We start from the raw sequence: 20,600 nt of genomic DNA on the forward strand, positions 1-20,600 counted from the left end.
CACAGCCGTTAATATACAGGGAGAATGTACATAGCCACTATTATACTTTGAGAATGTACACAGCCGTTATTATTCTGGATAGAATATACACAGCCATTAATTTACAGGGAGAATATACACAGCCATTAATTTACAGGGAGAATGTACACAGCCGTTATTATACAAGGAGAATGTACACATCTGTTAATATACAGGGAGAATGTGCACAGCTGTTATTATACAGGGAGAATGTACACAGCCGCTATTATACTTTGAGAATGTACACTGCTGTTATTATTCTGGGTAGAATATACACAGCCGTTCATATACAGGGACAATGTACACAGCCGTTAATATACAGGGAGAATGTACACAGCCGTTATTATACAGAGTAGAATGTACACAGCCGTTAATATACAGGGAGAATGTACACAGCCGTTAATATACAGGGAGAATGTACACCGCCGTTAATATACAGGGAGAATGTGCACAGCTGTAATTATACAGGGAGAATGTACAGAGCCGTTAATATACAGGGAGAATGTACACAGCCGCTATTATACTTTGGGAATGTACACAGCTGTTATTATTCTGGGTAGAATGTACACAGCCGTTAATATACAGGGACAATGTACACAGCCGTTAATATACAGGGAGAATGTACACAGCCGTTAAAATACAGGGAGAATGTGCACAGCCGTTAATATACATGGAGAATGTACACAGCCGTTAATATACAGAGAGAATGTACACAGCCGTTAATATACAGGGAGAATGTGCACAGACGTTAAAATATACAGGGAGAATGTACACAGCCGTTAACATACAGAGAGAATGTACACAGCCGTTAATATACAGGGAGAATGTGCACAGCCGTTAAAATATACAGGGAGAATGTACACAGCCGTTAATATACAGGGAGAATGTACACAGCCGTTAATATACAGGGAGAATGTACACAGCCTTTAATATACAGGGAGAATGTGCACAGCCGTTAATATACAGGGAGAATGTACACAGACGTTATTATACAGAGTAGAATGTACACAGCCGTTAATATACAGGGAGAATGTACACAGCCATTAATTTACAGGGAGAATGTACACAGCCGTTATTATACAAGGAGAATGTACACAGCTGTTAATATACAGGGAGAATGTGCACAGCTGTTATTATACAGGGAGAATGTACACAGCCGCTATTATACTTTGAGAATGTACACTGCTGTTATTATTCTGGGTAGAATATACACAGCCGTTAATATACAGGGAGAATGTACACAGCCGTTATTATACAGAGTAGAATGTACACAGCCGTTAATATACAGGGAGAATGTACACAGCCGTTAATATACAGGGAGAATGTACACATCCGTTAATATACAGGGAGAATGTGCACAGCTGTAATTATACAGGGAGAATGTACAGAGCCGTTAATATACAGGGAGAATGTACACAGCCGTAATTATACAGGGAGAATGTACAGAGCCGTTAATATACAGGGAGAATGTACACAGCCGTTATTATACAGAGTAGAATGTACACAGCCGTTAATATACAGGGAGAATGTACACAGCCATTAATTTACAGGGAGAATGTACACAGCCGTTTTTATACAAGGAGAATGTACACAGCTGTTAATATACAGGGAGAATGTGCACAGCTGTTATTATACAGGGAGAATGTACACAGCCGCTATTATACTTTGAGAATGTACACTGCTGTTATTATTCTGGGTAGAATATACACAGCCGTTAATATACAGGGAGAATGTACACAGCCTATATTATACAGAGTAGAATGTACACAGCCGTTAATATACAGGGAGAATGTACACAGCCGTTAATATACAGGGAGAATGTACACAGCCGTTAATATACAGGGAGAATGTGCACAGCTGTAATTATACAGGGAGAATGTACAGAGCCGTTAATATACAGGGAGAATGTACACAGCCGCTATTGTACTTTGGGAATGTACACAGCTGTTATTATTCTGGGTAGAATGTACACAGCCGTTAATATACAGGGAGAATGTACACAGCCGTTAATATACAGGGAGAATGTACACAGCCGTTAATATACAGGGAGAATGTACACAGCCGTTAATATACAGGGAGAATGTACACAGCCGTTAATATACAGGGAGAATGTACACAGCCGTTAATATACTGGGAAAATGTACACAGCTGTTAATATACAGGGAGAATGTGCACAGCCGTTAATATACAGGGAGAATGTGCACAGCCATTAATATACAGGGAGAATGTACACAGCCGTTAATATACAGGGAGAATGTGCACAGCCTTTAATATACAGGGAGAATGTACACAGCCGTTAATATACAGGGAGAATGTACACAGCCGTTAATATACTGGGAAAATGTACACAGCTGTTAATATACAGGGAGAATGTGCATAGCCGTTAATATACAGGATAAATAGACTGAAGGAAAGGCACTTAACGTGAAATTTTCCCTGAATAAAGATATTTTTACAAATGTTGCTTTACTGGGCAGCTCTTTAAACAGGAAAGTTGTATTAATGGAAGTAAAATGAACAAGTACTTACCCAGAATTCTCAGCTCGATGTCTACTCGGACGTAGGCCTCGGGAAAGATTACCCAACATTGGTACATCCCAGCGTCAGACCCACACAGAGACATGATATCTAGGGCGGCATTTGCTTGGAACACATTTCCTGACAGCTTTATCCTGGGTGAATGGCGTGAGTCCTGACAGACGGACGGTCCACTCTCCTTCACCACACAATCCAGTAACTTGTCCGTAAAATTCAGGAACCACATAACCCGCAGTTCACGGATGTCCACGTTCTCTGGGACAATAAAGGAGCAGTTCAGAGTAACAGGATGGTTCAGGACACCATTTACCGTCTGTGTGTGTGAAACCTGGCCGCCGGCTGAGAATGAGAACCACAGCGATCAGATATAACGTGTATAACATTGACATAATGATATCCAGCTTTTTAAAAAAGTCTCCTCTAAACACACTATTTAAGAAGATCCCAGCAATTATGTGTATCGGTTCCCATAGCAAATGCTGGCTGCATGAGCCTGTTTGCTAATGTCCATTCCCCTAAACTGGTTAGTCAGCAAATTTATTTAGTATTTGTATATACTGCGCCTTGGAGAATGCTGGTGCCATATTAAAAGGGACACTGTAGGCCCCCAAACAACTTTAGCTTAATGGACTGGTTTTGGAATATAGATCATGCCCCTAATTTAACTCCTAAATGGAGAACTGAGCAGCGACACTGCAGGAGCACGATTTATACACTAAAACTGCTTCATTAAGATAACGTTGTGTTGGTGACTATTGTGTCCCTTTAATAATTACGCGATTGATCTAAACATCAATGAATGTGGTACAATCTATCCATGGACTCCTTGGCATGTCCTAACACTCATGATGGTCTTAGTCTAATTGCAGGCGGTACCATGGGTATCTATGGAACCACGTGCTGTAAAGTGACATTCTGTGTACGTATTTGCATATCCTACAAAGGCATTCTGGGAGAATGGGAGATTTGTCTTGATCATCCAATAGTTTTAGAATTTCACTTGGGATTGTTGGAGGTATTTGGGGGTATGGGTGTCTTTTTGAAGAGTTCTCTCTGCTTGGTAATTTGAGAGAGAGAATAACAATATGTATAATGTAGAGATATACCCACATCAGGCATCTTGTGTGCCGAGTGTGACAGGATATCACAATGGCGATAACAGAGACACATTATATCTGTACATTAGGGTTATCCCTTGGGGGGCCAAATGGTGCCAGCCTTGGATTGGGGTCAGGCCTTTGGTAACCTGTATCACCTTTACTTCACTACCCATGTGTATAGTCTATGGAACTATGGTGTTATGTACTAAACTTGCAGAGATGCAGCCACTAAAATTGTGCAAAGATTTGTTTCAGACGGTTTGTCTAAATAAAATTCATTTTAATCCACGGCCGGATGAATCGATCATCCGACATCTATCTGTGGAGTCTTATTCATTGAATAAGGTAAATCACGGACAATTGATTTGTTTATACAAAAAAACTAAAAGTTACGTGCTCTCTATCTTAAATCCCTGTGCACCTAAATTGCTGGAGGGGTTTAGCATCACTCTAAGGCCTATTAATGTAAGTAGGGATTTGGGATTGACATGCGTATAGTCGTCCTTTTTGGATATGTCATAACCTTGAACCCCCAAAAAGACACGGACAACAAATTTAAAGTGGATAAAATATCACAGCTTTAATAAAATTATTTATATAATTAAATATATAAATAACAAAATGGGTCATTGCCAAACGTTCCCAATTTTCACAAAGACACATAATTCACCCCAACTTTAACAGTACTATACCCACCGACAATGACCCATAACATAAGCTAACAATAATATTCCATATAACCAGATATTAATAACAAAACACAAAACACGGCCACAACAGGCCCTTTACTCCAAGTGATTTAACATTGTAGGGGCATAACGAGATACCCCTACACCCACCGACTTAACATTGTAAGGGCATAAAGAGATACCCCTACACCCACTGACTTAACATTGTAAGGGCATAACGAGATACCCCTACACACCTACCAGGCTGAGAACCACCTACGGGCTCCAACCTACCAATTAACAAATTCAACCACATGAATATTGTTACCAAGCAACCAAACATCACAGCTACCAAACCTACCTACCCCGCAATGTTTTATCCAGCCCCCACCATGGACCCAAACAGGATAAAAGGAGAAATACCAAACCCAAGAATTAAGGGAGGGAGGGAGAGTACGACAACAACAGGTAACTATGGCTAATTAATCTAAAATGCCCCCACAGCCACCTCTCCATATGCCTGCCTCATAGCTCTGTCAAGGCCCATTCCCCTTAGCTTCGCTGGTCCCTGGGCTACAAGAGAGCAGGTAATTTCCTTTATAGTTTTTTATCCTATGCATTGGGGTTGATGTGTAGTATATTCATTGCTGCCGCCCAGGAGTACTGGGAGTTTGAGCGCAGGATTTGATTTGTTTGGGTGTGCATTTAAAGGAAATTGTTTCAGACAAAGACTTTGAACGAGTCTAAAATGATCCAAAATAGCAGAAAACAATCCCTAACTTCCTGGTAAAATGACAGTTTAGTGAAAATCCGTATTTATTGTAACTATATCTACATTGCTCTGATACTTTAATAAAATTACAAAAATATGAAGTCATTTAATAGGTCTTTTATACATTTAATAAAATATATAATAAACAAAGAAATTACCATAGCAACCAAGAGCTCACTCACCCCTTCTGAAGATAAGACACAGGACGATGGGCAAGAGATATCCCAGGGCCGCCATCGTCTCCCAGACCGCATCTTTTAATTATCCATTAAAGCAGAATTTACACCTGAGAAAAGATTAATCGAAAATAAACATCACAAATCATAAAGTGAATTATAGAAAAGCTGAAATGTGGGCACGGGGCTGACAGTGAGAAAGAAAAGAGACAAAATGAAGCAGACAAAGTGAGTAAGAGTGAGAAGTATCGGGGAGCACAGAGTAGGAGAGGGATATATGGGGGAGCACAGGGTGGAGAGGGTGGAATGGAGGAGCACAGAGTGGGAGAGGAGACATGGGGAGCAGAGAGTGGGAGAGGGAGGTATGGGGAGCACAGAGTGGGAGAGGATACATTGGGGAGCAGAGAGTGGGAGAGGGAGGTATGGGGGAGCACAGAGTGGGAGAGGATAGATTGGGGAGCAGAGAGTGGGAGAGGGAGGTATGGGGGAGCACAGAGTGGGAGAGGATACATTGGGGAGCAGAGAGTGGGAGAGGGAGGTATGGGGGAATACAGAGTGGGAGTGGAAGATATGGGGGAGCACAGAGTGGGAGAGGGAGATATGGGGGAGCAGAGAATGGGAGAGGGAGGTATGGGGGAGCACAGAATGAGAGAGGGAGATATGGGGGAGCTGAGACTGGGAGAGGGAGATATGGGGGAGCAGAGAGTGGGAGAGGGAGATATGGGGGAGCAGAGAGGGGGAGCAGAGAGTGGGTGAGGGAGGTATGGGGGAGCAGAGAGTGGGAGAGGGGAATATGGGGGAGCACATAGTGGGTGAGGGAGGTATGGGGGAGCAGAGAGTGGGAGAGGAAGGTATGGGGGAGCACAGAATGGGAGAAGGAGATATGGGGAAGCACTGAATGAGAGAGGGAGATATGGGGGCGCACTGGATGAGAGAGGGAGATATGGAGGTGCAGAGAGTGGGAGAGAGAGATTTGGGGGAGCAGAGAGTGGAAGAGGGAGATATGGGAGAGCACAGAGTAAGAGAGGGAGATATGGGGGAGCACAGAGTGGGAGAGGGAGGTATGGAGGAGCACAGAGTAGGAGAGGGAGGTATGGGGGAGCAGAGAGTGGGGGAGCAGAGAGTAGGAGAGGGAGGTATGGGGGAGCAGAGAGTGGGAGAGACAGGTATGGGGAGCACAGAGTGGGAGAGGCAGGTATGGGGGAGCACAGAGTAGGAGAGGGAGGTATGGGGGAGCAGAGAGTAGGAGAGGGAGGTATGGGGGAGCACAGAGTAGGAGAAGGAGGTATGAGGGAGCACAGAGTAGGAGAGGGAGGTATGGGGGAGCAGAGAATGGGAGAGGAGGTATGGGGGAGCATAGTGTTGGAAAGAGATACAGGGGCAGAAGTAATATACAGGTACACAGACTAAGGTCACAAACTGTGTAAAGGTATGGAGAGAGGAGATATAAAGGGAAGGAGCTCAGAGTCGAGGTGAGGAAATACCAAGCCAGTGTCTAGGGATCCTTGGTTTGTGATTACACTGGCTCAGAGCCCTCAGTTTCATCTCATTGATGAAAGGTAAATGGGAAAATCCATTCTGTGTTCACGCCCAAAACTTCGACCCAGCCAGTAACCACAGAGCTGCTCTGCCCGAGGCCCAGTCAAGCTATCTTTACTTAAACACACATAATTATAGTGCTTATATAATGCAATCCAGAGCTTCTGTATGTAAACCAGTCACATTCCGAGAGGCAGGGCACTGCTGGCTTCCTCACAACCCAGAGAATACTTATTCTTAGAATATAGCCATTATTTTACCTCTCCTTGCTTTAACCACTTAAGGACACATGACATGTCTGACATGTCATGATTCTCTTTTATTCAAGAAGTTTGGTCCTTAAGGGGTTAAAGTCCAACATAAATAATAAAATATACCTGGAAAATGCAATTAATGTTTCTATTTTACCACAGTTACTTAATAGAAATGCAAAACTATTTGTAGCGGAGGTGCAATCCTGAAACCGAATATCTCAGCTGAAGTCCTCTCGAGCAGGAAAAAAGCGCTGTTTAGTGAAGATAGCCCATTCCCCCAGTAACTGGACATCACACAGTTCTAGGAGTCAACTGAGGTTTATTAAGCCACACTTGGCTTTTTATTCACAGACCCCTAGCATGGGGTCTCCATACCAAAGAATAAAAACCCCTGCGAGGTATCCCTGTGTCTGGGAGATAATTAAGTTAAAGACCGGTAACTCATTTGTTAAGACCCCTCTGGCATAAAGGAGTAAAACCACCGTTTAGTTAAGCTTCCCCTCTGCCAATAATGCAATCTCCATTCGTATACTCCAACCGTACGAACTGCAACCAAGGGAATGTACCAGTCTCCCGACCAGGACCCGTACGGATCCCAAAACTCACGAACATGAAATCCACGAATCGCGGCTAACAGCCGATCAAATATAACATCCAAGCGGCTTACGTTTCCAATAATCAGTCGCTAGCCGTGTAGTAAATCTCCCCTCCAATAACGAGACCAAGCTCTGCATTGAGGGTAAAATAAGAACTGGCTTTACTGTGGGCTACCCGCCTGTATTTATGCAGGTCTCCCACTTGGTGGACACTCCCCTAGGGGACCAAATGGGAGACTGTAATGGCAGACAGACATATGGCACTTTTAGACATACAGGCACAAAATATTCCCACAATGCATCCCGGTTTCCTCCCCTCTGCCCTGGAGATAATCAAGAAGTAATTCAATTATCTCCAGGCAAATCGACATTTTAAATTATACATAAAAAACGTGTGTAACGGATCGCCTGGCACCCCGACTGGGTACCTCCGTTAAAGGATGCTCCTAGCGTTTCCTGAGGACTCCAAGCACTCTGGCAGACACCACAATCACTGAATCTGAGAAGCATATAAATCCTCTCAAGCCTCTGAATGCTGTAGACAGTTGAATAGGAACCATACTAATAGGTTTGCACTCCTAGCAGTCAAACTGGAACAGCATACAATAAATCCTCCCACAATAATGAGACGACACTTCGCTTTGAGGGTTAAGCAGGAACTCTGCCGTTGATTTCCTTATGAACAGCACAATTTTCTCAGAGGGGTTGGGTCCAAAGAAAGCCATCCGTATGGCAATCTCTCTGTCCAACCGCTCCTGAGTGTAGCCAGGCGCCATGCTTGCTCTGCTGAAGTTGCTTCTTTTGTGGATAGGGGCGCTGTACGGGTACTAGTGTTGCCCTCACTTTGTAATCCAAACGAACTGTGTCTCCGAGCTGCTTTACCTCACACTAGGACGCCATCCCACCGCTGCCACCAATGTAACGGATCGCCTGGCACCCCGACTGGGTACCTCCATTAAAGGATGCTCCTAGCGTTTCCTGAGGACTCCAAGCACTCTGGCAGACACCACAATCACTGAATCTGAGAAGCATATAAATCCTCTCAAGCCTCTGAATGCTGTAGACAGTTGAATAGGAACCATACGAATAGGTTTTCAATCCTAGCAGTCAAACTGGAACAGCATACAATAAATCCTCCCCCAATAATGAGACGACACTTCACTTTGAGGGTAAAACAGAAACTCTCGACTGGCACATCCAGCCCGGCTTTTATTACAAGTGTACACATACAGGCCACACCCAGGGGGAGGCATAAAATAACCAATAGTATCACGGGTGCAACCCACACATCCCCTCCCCTTAGTGTGACACATAATCCCATTATTCATACAGTTTAAACATAACTTTTACACAATATCTATAACTTCTAAAATATACATGTCACAAACATAAATTACCTTAATCAGCAGACTTCAATTAGTAACACTCTCAAAAATCATCCCAATCCCTCCAGTAGATCAATAGTTAGCTGGAGATCCCTTTATGACCGACCGCAAGCACATTTTCCTGCCCAAAACAGTTCCATGGATTTGGGCTGTGCGGTCGGTCAATTACTGGCATAAAAACGGCTAAGTCCCATTCGAAGTGTGGCCGGTACTTCGACTTTAGTCGAAGTGTCGAAGTGGAGTTGATGTTAAGGGTCGGCGGTGTTCGAAGTTAAAATGGCCGCCGCCACGTGGTCCTTTGTCCGATGCCGGCCGCTTCGACGACTTCGACAACTTCGGTAACTTCGGCACTTCGACAGCTTCGACAACTTCGACAGCTTCGACAGCTTCGACAGCTTCGACTGCTTCGACTGCTTCAACTGTGTCCAAAGTGCCATATACAAAAGTACCAATCTTTCCCCAAAGTATTTAAAGGGCTAGGGACAGTCTTCTACAATCCACATGCCCAAAAGTAGTTCTTAAAGGGTCAGTACATTATGGTAGCAGTCCATAAGCCCCAATTCAGTCCCTTAAAGGGCAATATCTCCCAGGGACCATAATCACTGGGCAGAAGGCTAGCAACCAGGCTTCTCCAGTTCTCAGTGGCGAGGTTGGTTCCGCCACAATGTGTAAAATTGCATAAGTTTATAAATAACGAACATTTTACATTCGTGCAACGTATCCCCAGATAGCCTGGATCTGAGTGCATATTCTTAGCGAATAGCGCTCAGATCCCATACGTACAGTTCAATCGCCATGGAGTCAAAGTCTCTTACAGTCTTTCGGTATGCGATTGACTCCATGGGACGGCTATCTGGGTTAAGTCCATCCGTGCAATCCAAACTCCCGAGCGGTGTTCGGCAGAAAGAGTGTCCGTTTTTAGTTCCATAGAATCTGCGCCGAACACCGCTGGTCTTTCGTATGGTGTAACATGGCCGCCGCCTCGTGGTCGGCATATGAAGGACGACCACCCTGAATACGCTTGGAATGGAGAGGTGTCTGCGGTTAACCACAACGTTCTAATTGGGGCCAAGAGGTTAACCAGCAGCACACTTCTCTCCCGGGTGGCCGTCCGTTCGGTAGTTTTAATCGGTTCTTTCAGGAAATAAACGAACAGGGGTATACGGACAGGCAAATAGACGAAAAGGGGCGAACAGACGAACCAGCAATCTTAGGCTATACAGATGGGTCTGTCACACGGCTCCCTCCTTGTGGGACACTCCGGCAGACCCGGCTTGACCCTTTGGCGGGTCAACTTGGGGATGACCGGACTAGGAGGTGGTAGGGAAGTCAGTTTGCCAGGACAATCCATCTGCATTCCCGTTCTGCTTACCGGGTCGGTAGCTGATGGTGAAGTTATAAGGCTGGAGGGCTAAACTCCACCGCAGCAGTCTACCATTGTCTCCTGAGACCCAGTTAAGCCAGACAAGGGGATTGTGGTCCGTGACAAGGGAAAATTCCTGTCCGTATAGATAAGGGCTCAACTTTTTCAGTGCCCAGACCAGTGCCAAACATTCTTTTTCCACTGCCGCATAACTCATAACTGTGACAGAATGAATTGTATCACCGTAATATAGTAACAGAATAATACAGGGACAGAATGAATTGTAACACCATACTATAGTAACATAATAATACTTTGACAGAATGAATCATATCACCGTAATATAGTAACAGAATAATACTGTGACAGAATGAATAATATCACCGTAATATAGTAACAGAATAATACAGGGACAGAATGAATTGTATCACCGTAATATAGTAACAGAATAATACTGTGACAGAATGAATCATATCACCGTAATATAGTAACAGAATAATACAGGGACAGAATGAATTGTAACACCATAATATAGTAACATAATAATACTTTGACAGAATGAATCATATCACCGTAATATAGTAACAGAATAATACTGTGACAGAATGAATTGTATCACCGTAATATAGTAACAGAATAATACTGTGACAGAATGAATCATATCACCGTAATATAGTAACAGAATAATACAGGGACAGAATGAATTGTAACACCGTAATATAGTAACAGAATAATACTGTGACAGAATGAATTGTAACACCGTAATATAGTAACAGAATAATACAGGGACAGAATGAATTGTAACACCGTAATATAGTAACATAATAATACTTTGACAGAATGAATCATATCACCGTAATATAGTAACAGAATAATACAGGGACAGAATGAATTGTATCACCGTAATATAGTAACAGAATAATACTGTGACAGAATGAATCATATCACCGTAATATAGTAACAGAATAATACAGTGACAGAATGAATTGTAACACTGTAATATAGTAACAGAATAATACAGTGACAGAATGAATCATATCACCGTAATATAGTAACAGAATAATACAGGGACAGAATGAATTGTAACACCGTAATATAGTAACATAATAATACTTTGACAGAATGAATCATATCACCGTAATATAGTAACAGAATAATACAGGGACAGAATGAATTGTATCACCGTAATATAGTAACAGAATAATACTGTGACAGAATGAATCATATCACCGTAATATAGTAACAGAATAATACAGTGACAGAATGAATTGTAACACTGTAATATAGTAACAGAATAATACTGTGACAGAATGAATCATATCACCGTAATATAGTAACAGAATAATACAGTGACAGAATGAATTGTATCACCGTAATATAGTAACAGAATAATACTGTGACAGAATGAATCATATCACCGTAATATAGTAACAGAATAATACTGTGACAGAATGAATTGTAACACCGTAATATAGTAACAGAATAATACAGGGACAGAATGAATTGTAACACCATAATATAGTAACATAATAATACTTTGACAGAATGAATCATATCACCGTAATATAGTAACAGAATAATACTGTGACAGAATGAATAATATCACCGTAATATAGTAACAGAATAATACAGGGACAGAATGAATTGTATCACCGTAATATAGTAACAGAATAATACTGTGACAGAATGAAACATATCACCGTAATATAGTAACAGAATAATACAGGGACAGAATTAATTGTAACACCATAATATAGTAACATAATAATACTTTGACAGAATGAATCATATCACCGTAATATAGTAACAGAATAATACAGGGACAGAATGAATTGTAACACCGTAATATAGTAACAGAATAATACTTTGACAGAATGAATCATATCACCGTAATATAGTAACAGAATAATACTGTGACAGAATGAATTGTATCACCGTAATATAGTAACAGAATAATACAGTGACAGAATGAATCGTAACACCGTAATATAGTAACAGAATAATACTGTGACAGAATGAATTGTATCACTGTAATATAGTAACAGAATAATACTGTGACAGAATGAATTGTATCACTGTAATATAGTAACAGAATAATACTGTGACAGAATGAATTGTAACACCGTAATATAGTAACAGAATAGTACTGTGTCAGAATGAATTGTAACACCATAATATAGTAACAGAATAATACTGTGACAGAATGAATTGTAACACCGTAATATAGTAACAGAATAATACTGTGGCAGAATGAATTGTAACATCGTAATATAGTAACAGAATAATACTGTGACAGAATGAATTGTATCACTGTAATATAGTAACAGAATAATACTGTGACAGAATGAATTGTAACACCGTAATATAGTAACAGAATAATACTGTGACAGAATGAATTGTAACATCGTAATATAGTAACAGAATAATACTGTGACAGAATGAATTGTAACACCGTAATATAGTAACAGAATAACACAGTGACAGAATGAATTGTATCATCGTAATATAGTAACAGAATAATACTGTGACAGAATGAATTGTAACACCGTAATATAGTAACAGAATAATACAGGGATAGAATGAATTGTAACACCGTAATATAGTAACATAATAATACTTTGACAGAATGAATCATATCACCGTAATATAGTAACAGAATAATACAGGGACAGAATGAATTGTAACATCGTAATATAGTAACAGAATAATACTGTGACAGAATGAATTGTATCACTGTAATATAGTAACAGAATAATACTGTGACAGAATGAATTGTATCACCGTAATATAGTAACAGAATAATACTGTGACAGAATGAATTGTAACACCATAATATAGTAACAGAATAATACAGTGACAGAGTGAATTGTAACACCGTAATATAGTAACAGAATAATACTGTGACAGAATGAATCATATCACCGTAATATAGTAACAGAATAATACTGCGACAGAATGAATTGTATCACCGTAATATAGTAACAGAATAATACTGTGACAGAATGAATTGTAACACCGTAATATAGTAACAGAATAATACTGCGACAGAATGAATTGTATCACCGTAATATAGTAACAGAATAATACTGTGACAGAATGAATTGTAACACCGTAATATAGTAACAGAATAATATGGTGCCCGAATGGAATTGTAACACCGTAATATAGTAACAGAATAATACTGTGACAGAATGAATCATATCACCGTAATATAGTAACAGAATAATACAGTGACAGAATGAATTGTATCACCGTAATATAGTAACAGAATAATACAGTGACAGAATGAATCGTAACACCGTAATATAGTAACAGAATAATACTGTGACAGAATGAATCGTATCACCGTAATATAGTAACAGAATAATACTGCGACAGAATGCATTGTAACACCGTAATATAGTAACAGAATAATACTGTGACAGAATGAATCGTATCACCGTAATATAGTAACAGAATAATACTGTGACAGAATGAATTGTATCACCGTAATATAGTAACAGAATAATACTGTGACAGAATGAATTGTAACACCGTAATATAGTAACAGAATAATACTGTGACAGAATGAATTGTATCACCGTAATATAGTAACAGAATAATACTGTGACAGAATGAATTGTAACACCATAATATAGTAACATAATAATACTGTGACAGAATGAATCATATCACCATAATATAGTAACAGAATAATACAGTGACAGAATGAATTGTAACACCGTAATATAGTAACAGAATAATACTGTGACAGAATGAATCATATCACCGTAATATAGTAACAGAATAATACAGTGACAGAATGAATTGTATCACCGTAATATAGTAACAGAATAATACAGTGACAGAATGAATCGTAACACCGTAATATAGTAACAGAATAATACTGTGACAGAATGAATCGTATCACCGTAATATAGTAACAGAATAATACTGCGACAGAATGCATTGTAACACCGTAATATAGTAACAGAATAATACTGTGACAGAATGAATCGTATCACCGTAATATAGTAACAGAATAATACTGTGACAGAATGAATTGTATCACCGTAATATAGTAACAGAATAATACTGTGACAGAATGAATTGTAACACCGTAATATAGTAACAGAATAATACAGGGACAGAATGAATTGTATCACCGTAATATAGTAACAGAATAATACTGTGACAGAATGAAACATATCACCGTAATATAGTAACAGAATAATACAGGGACAGAATGAATTGTAACACCATAATATAGTAACATAATAATACTTTGACAGAATGAATCATATCACCGTAATATAGTAACAGAATAATACAGGGACAGAATGAATTGTAACACCGTAATATAGTAACAGAATAATACTTTGACAGAATGAATCATATCACCGTAATATAGTAACAGAATAATACTGTGACAGAATGAATTGTATCACCGTAATATAGTAACAGAATAATACAGTGACAGAATGAATCGTAACACCGTAATATAGTAACAGAATAATACTGTGACAGAATGAATTGTATCACTGTAATATAGTAACAGAATAATACTGTGACAGAATGAATTGTATCACTGTAATATAGTAACAGAATAATACTGTGACAGAATGAATTGTAACACCGTAATATAGTAACAGAATAGTACTGTGTCAGAATGAATTGTAACACCATAATATAGTAACAGAATAATACTGTGACAGAATGAATTGTAACACCGTAATATAGTAACAGAATAATACTGTGGCAGAATGAATTGTAACATCGTAATATAGTAACAGAATAATACTGTGACAGAATGAATTGTATCACTGTAATATAGTAACAGAATAATACTGTGACAGAATGAATTGTAACACCGTAATATAGTAACAGAATAATACTGTGACAGAATGAATTGTAACATCGTAATATAGTAACAGAATAATACTGTGACAGAATGAATTGTAACACCGTAATATAGTAACAGAATAACACAGTGACAGAATGAATTGTATCATCGTAATATAGTAACAGAATAATACTGTGACAGAATGAATTGTAACACCGTAATATAGTAACAGAATAATACAGGGATAGAATGAATTGTAACACCGTAATATAGTAACATAATAATACTTTGACAGAATGAATCATATCACCGTAATATAGTAACAGAATAATACAGGGACAGAATGAATTGTAACATCGTAATATAGTAACAGAATAATACTGTGACAGAATGAATTGTATCACTGTAATATAGTAACAGAATAATACTGTGACAGAATGAATTGTATCACCGTAATATAGTAACAGAATAATACTGTGACAGAATGAATTGTAACACCATAATATAGTAACAGAATAATACAGTGACAGAGTGAATTGTAACACCGTAATATAGTAACAGAATAATACTGTGACAGAATGAATCATATCACCGTAATATAGTAACAGAATAATACTGCGACAGAATGAATTGTATCACCGTAATATAGTAACAGAATAATACTGTGACAGAATGAATTGTAACACCGTAATATAGTAACAGAATAATACTGCGACAGAATGAATTGTATCACCGTAATATAGTAACAGAATAATACTGTGACAGAATGAATTGTAACACCGTAATATAGTAACAGAATAATATGGTGCCCGAATGGAATTGTAACACCGTAATATAGTAACAGAATAATACTGTGACAGAATGAATCATATCACCGTAATATAGTAACAGAATAATACAGTGACAGAATGAATTGTATCACCGTAATATAGTAACAGAATAATACAGTGACAGAATGAATCGTAACACCGTAATATAGTAACAGAATAATACTGTGACAGAATGAATCGTATCACCGTAATATAGTAACAGAATAATACTGCGACAGAATGCATTGTAACACCGTAATATAGTAACAGAATAATACTGTGACAGAATGAATCGTATCACCGTAATATAGTAACAGAATAATACTGTGACAGAATGAATTGTATCACCGTAATATAGTAACAGAATAATACTGTGACAGAATGAATTGTAACACCGTAATATAGTAACAGAATAATACTGTGACAGAATGAATTGTATCACCGTAATATAGTAACAGAATAATACTGTGACAGAATGAATTGTAACACCATAATATAGTAACATAATAATACTGTGACAGATTGAATCATATCACCATAATATAGTAACAGAATAATACAGTGACAGAATGAATTGTAACACCGTAATATAGTAACAGAATAATACTGTGACAGAATGAATCATATCACCGTAATATAGTAACAGAATAATACAGTGACAGAATGAATTGTATCACCGTAATATAGTAACAGAATAATACAGTGACAGAATGAATCGTAACACCGTAATATAGTAACAGAATAATACTGTGACAGAATGAATCGTATCACCGTAATATAGTAACAGAATAATACTGCGACAGAATGCATTGTAACACCGTAATATAGTAACAGAATAATACTGTGACAGAATGAATCGTATCACCGTAATATAGTAACAGAATAATACTGTGACAGAATGAATTGTATCACCGTGATATAGTAACAGAATAATACTGTGACAGAATGAATTGTAACACCGTAATATAGTAACAGAATAATACTGTGACAGAATGAATTGTATCACCGTAATATAGTAACAGAATAATACTGTGACAGAATGAATTGTAACACTGTAATATAGTAACAGAATAATACAGGGACAGAATGAATTGTATCACCGTAATATAGTAACAGAATAATACAGTGACAGAATGAATTGTAACACCGTAATATAGTAACATAATAATACTGTGACAGAATGAATTGTAACACTGTAATATAGTAACAGAATAATACAGTGACAGAATGAATCATATCACCGTAATATAGTAACAGAATAATACTGTGACAGAATGAATCATATCACTGTAATATAGTAACAGAATAATACTGTGACAGAATGAATTGTAACACCGTAATATAGTAACAGAATAATACAGTGACAGAATGAATCATATCACCGTAATATAGTAACAGAATAATACTGTGACAGAATGAATTGTATCACCGTAATATAGTAACAGAATAATACAGGGACAGAATGAATTGTAACACCGTAATATAGTAACAGAATAATACTGTGACAGAATGAATCATATCACCGTAATATAGTAACAGAATAATACTGCGACAGAATGAATTGTATCACCGTAATATAGTAACAGAATAATACTGTGACAGAATGAATTGTAACACCGTAATATAGTAACAGAATAATACTGCGACAGAATGAATTGTATCACCGTAATATAGTAACAGAATAATACTGTGACAGAATGAATTGTAACACCGTAATATAGTAACAGAATAATATGGTGCCCGAATGGAATTGTAACACCGTAATATAGTAACAGAATAATACTGTGACAGAATGAATCATATCACCGTAATATAGTAACAGAATAATACAGTGACAGAATGAATTGTATCACCGTAATATAGTAACAGAATAATACTGTGACAGAATGAATCATATCACCGTAATATAGTAACAGAATAATACAGGGACAGAATGAATTGTAACACCGTAATATAGTAACAGAATAATACTGCGACAGAATGAATTGTATCACCGTAATATAGTAACAGAATAATACTGTGACAGAATGAATTGTAACACCGTAATATAGTAACAGAATAATATGGTGCCCGAATGGAATTGTAACACCGTAATATAGTAACAGAATAATACTGTGACAGAATGAATCATATCACCGTAATATAGTAACAGAATAATACAGTGACAGAATGAATTGTATCACCGTAATATAGTAACAGAATAATACAGTGACAGAATGAATCGTAACACCGTAATATAGTAACAGAATAATACTGTGACAGAATGAATCGTATCACCGTAATATAGTAACAGAATAATACTGCGACAGAATGCATTGTAACACCGTAATATAGTAACAGAATAATACTGTGACAGAATGAATCGTATCACCGTAATATAGTAACAGAATAATACTGTGACAGAATGAATTGTATCACCGTAATATAGTAACAGAATAATACTGTGACAGAATGAATTGTAACACCGTAATATAGTAACAGAATAATACTGTGACAGAATGAATTGTATCACCGTAATATAGTAACAGAATAATACTGTGACAGAATGAATTGTAACACCATAATATAGTAACATAATAATACTGTGACAGAATGAATCATATCACCATAATATAGTAACAGAATAATACAGTGACAGAATGAATTGTAACACCGTAATATAGTAACAGAATAATACTGTGACAGAATGAATCATATCACCGTAATATAGTAACAGAATAATACAGTGACAGAATGAATTGTATCACCGTAATATAGTAACAGAATAATACAGTGACAGAATGAATCGTAACACCGTAATATAGTAACAGAATAATACTGTGACAGAATGAATCGTATCACCGTAATATAGTAACAGAATAATACTGCGACAGAATGCATTGTAACACCGTAATATAGTAACAGAATAATACTGTGACAGAATGAATCGTATCACCGTAATATAGTAACAGAATAATACTGTGACAGAATGAATTGTATCACCGTAATATAGTAACAGAATAATACTGTGACAGAATGAATTGTAACACCGTAATATAGTAACAGAATAATACTGTGACAGAATGAATTGTATCACCGTAATATAGTAACAGAATAATACTGTGACAGAATGAATTGTAACACTGTAATATAGTAACAGAATAATACAGGGACAGAATGAATTGTATCACCGTAATATAGTAACAGAATAATACAGTGACAGAATGAATTGTAACACCGTAATATAGTAACATAATAATACTGTGACAGAATGAATTGTAACACTGTAATATAGTAACAGAATAATACAGTGACAGAATGAATCATATCACCGTAATATAGTAACAGAATAATACTGTGACAGAATGAATCATATCACTGTAATATAGTAACAGAATAATACTGTGACAGAATGAATTGTAACACCGTAATATAGTAACAGAATAATACTGTGACAGAATGAATCATATCACCGTAATATAGTAACAGAATAATACTGTGACAGAATGAATTGTATCACCGTAATATAGTAACAGAATAATACTGTGACAGAATGAATTGTAACACCGTAATATAGTAACAGAATAATACTGTGACAGCATGAATTGTAACACCGTAATATAGTAACAGAATAATACTGTGACAGAATGAATTGTATCACTGTAATATAGTAACAGAATAATACTGTGACAGAATGAATCGTAACACTGTAATATAGTAACATAATAATACTGTGACAGAATGAATCATATCACCGTAATATAATAACAGAATAATACAGTGACAGAATGAATCATAACACCGTAATATAGTAACAGAATAATACTGTGACAGAATGAATCGTATCACCGTAATATAATAACAGAATAATACAGTGACAGAATGAATCGTAACACCGTAATATAGTAACAGAATAATACTGTGACAGAATGAATCGTAACACCGTAATATAGTAACAGAATAATACAGTGACAGAATGAATCATATCACCGTAATATAGTAACAGAATAATACAGGGACAGAATGAATTGTAACACCGTAATATAGTAACAGAATAATACTGTGACAGAATGAATCGTAACACCGTAATATAGTAACAGAATAATACAGTGACAGAATGAATCGTATCACGGTAATATAGTAACAGAATAATACTGCGACAGAATGAATTGTAACACCTTAATATAGTAACAGAATAATACTGTGACAGAATGAATCGTAACACCGTAATATAGTAACAGAATAATACAGTGACAGAATGAATCGTATCACGGTAATATAGTAACAGAATAATACTGCGACAGAATGAATTGTAACACCGTAATATAGTAACAGAATAATACTGTGACAGAATGAATTGTATCAATGTAATATGAAATTGTTATATATAATATAGTGACAGAGTAATATAGTATGATAATGTTATAGAAACAGATTACCTTGTAACATATAATATAGTAAGAGAATGACTCTGTAATATACAATAAAATAAAACAATAGTATAATAACAGAATCACGTTGTCAGAGAATACAATACTGAATGATATAACACTATCCATCATAAAATAACATGATAATATT

Source organism: Pelobates fuscus, chromosome 8 (genome assembly GCF_036172605.1).
Source record: "Pelobates fuscus isolate aPelFus1 chromosome 8, aPelFus1.pri, whole genome shotgun sequence".
Taxonomy (NCBI): Eukaryota; Metazoa; Chordata; class Amphibia; order Anura; family Pelobatidae; genus Pelobates; species Pelobates fuscus.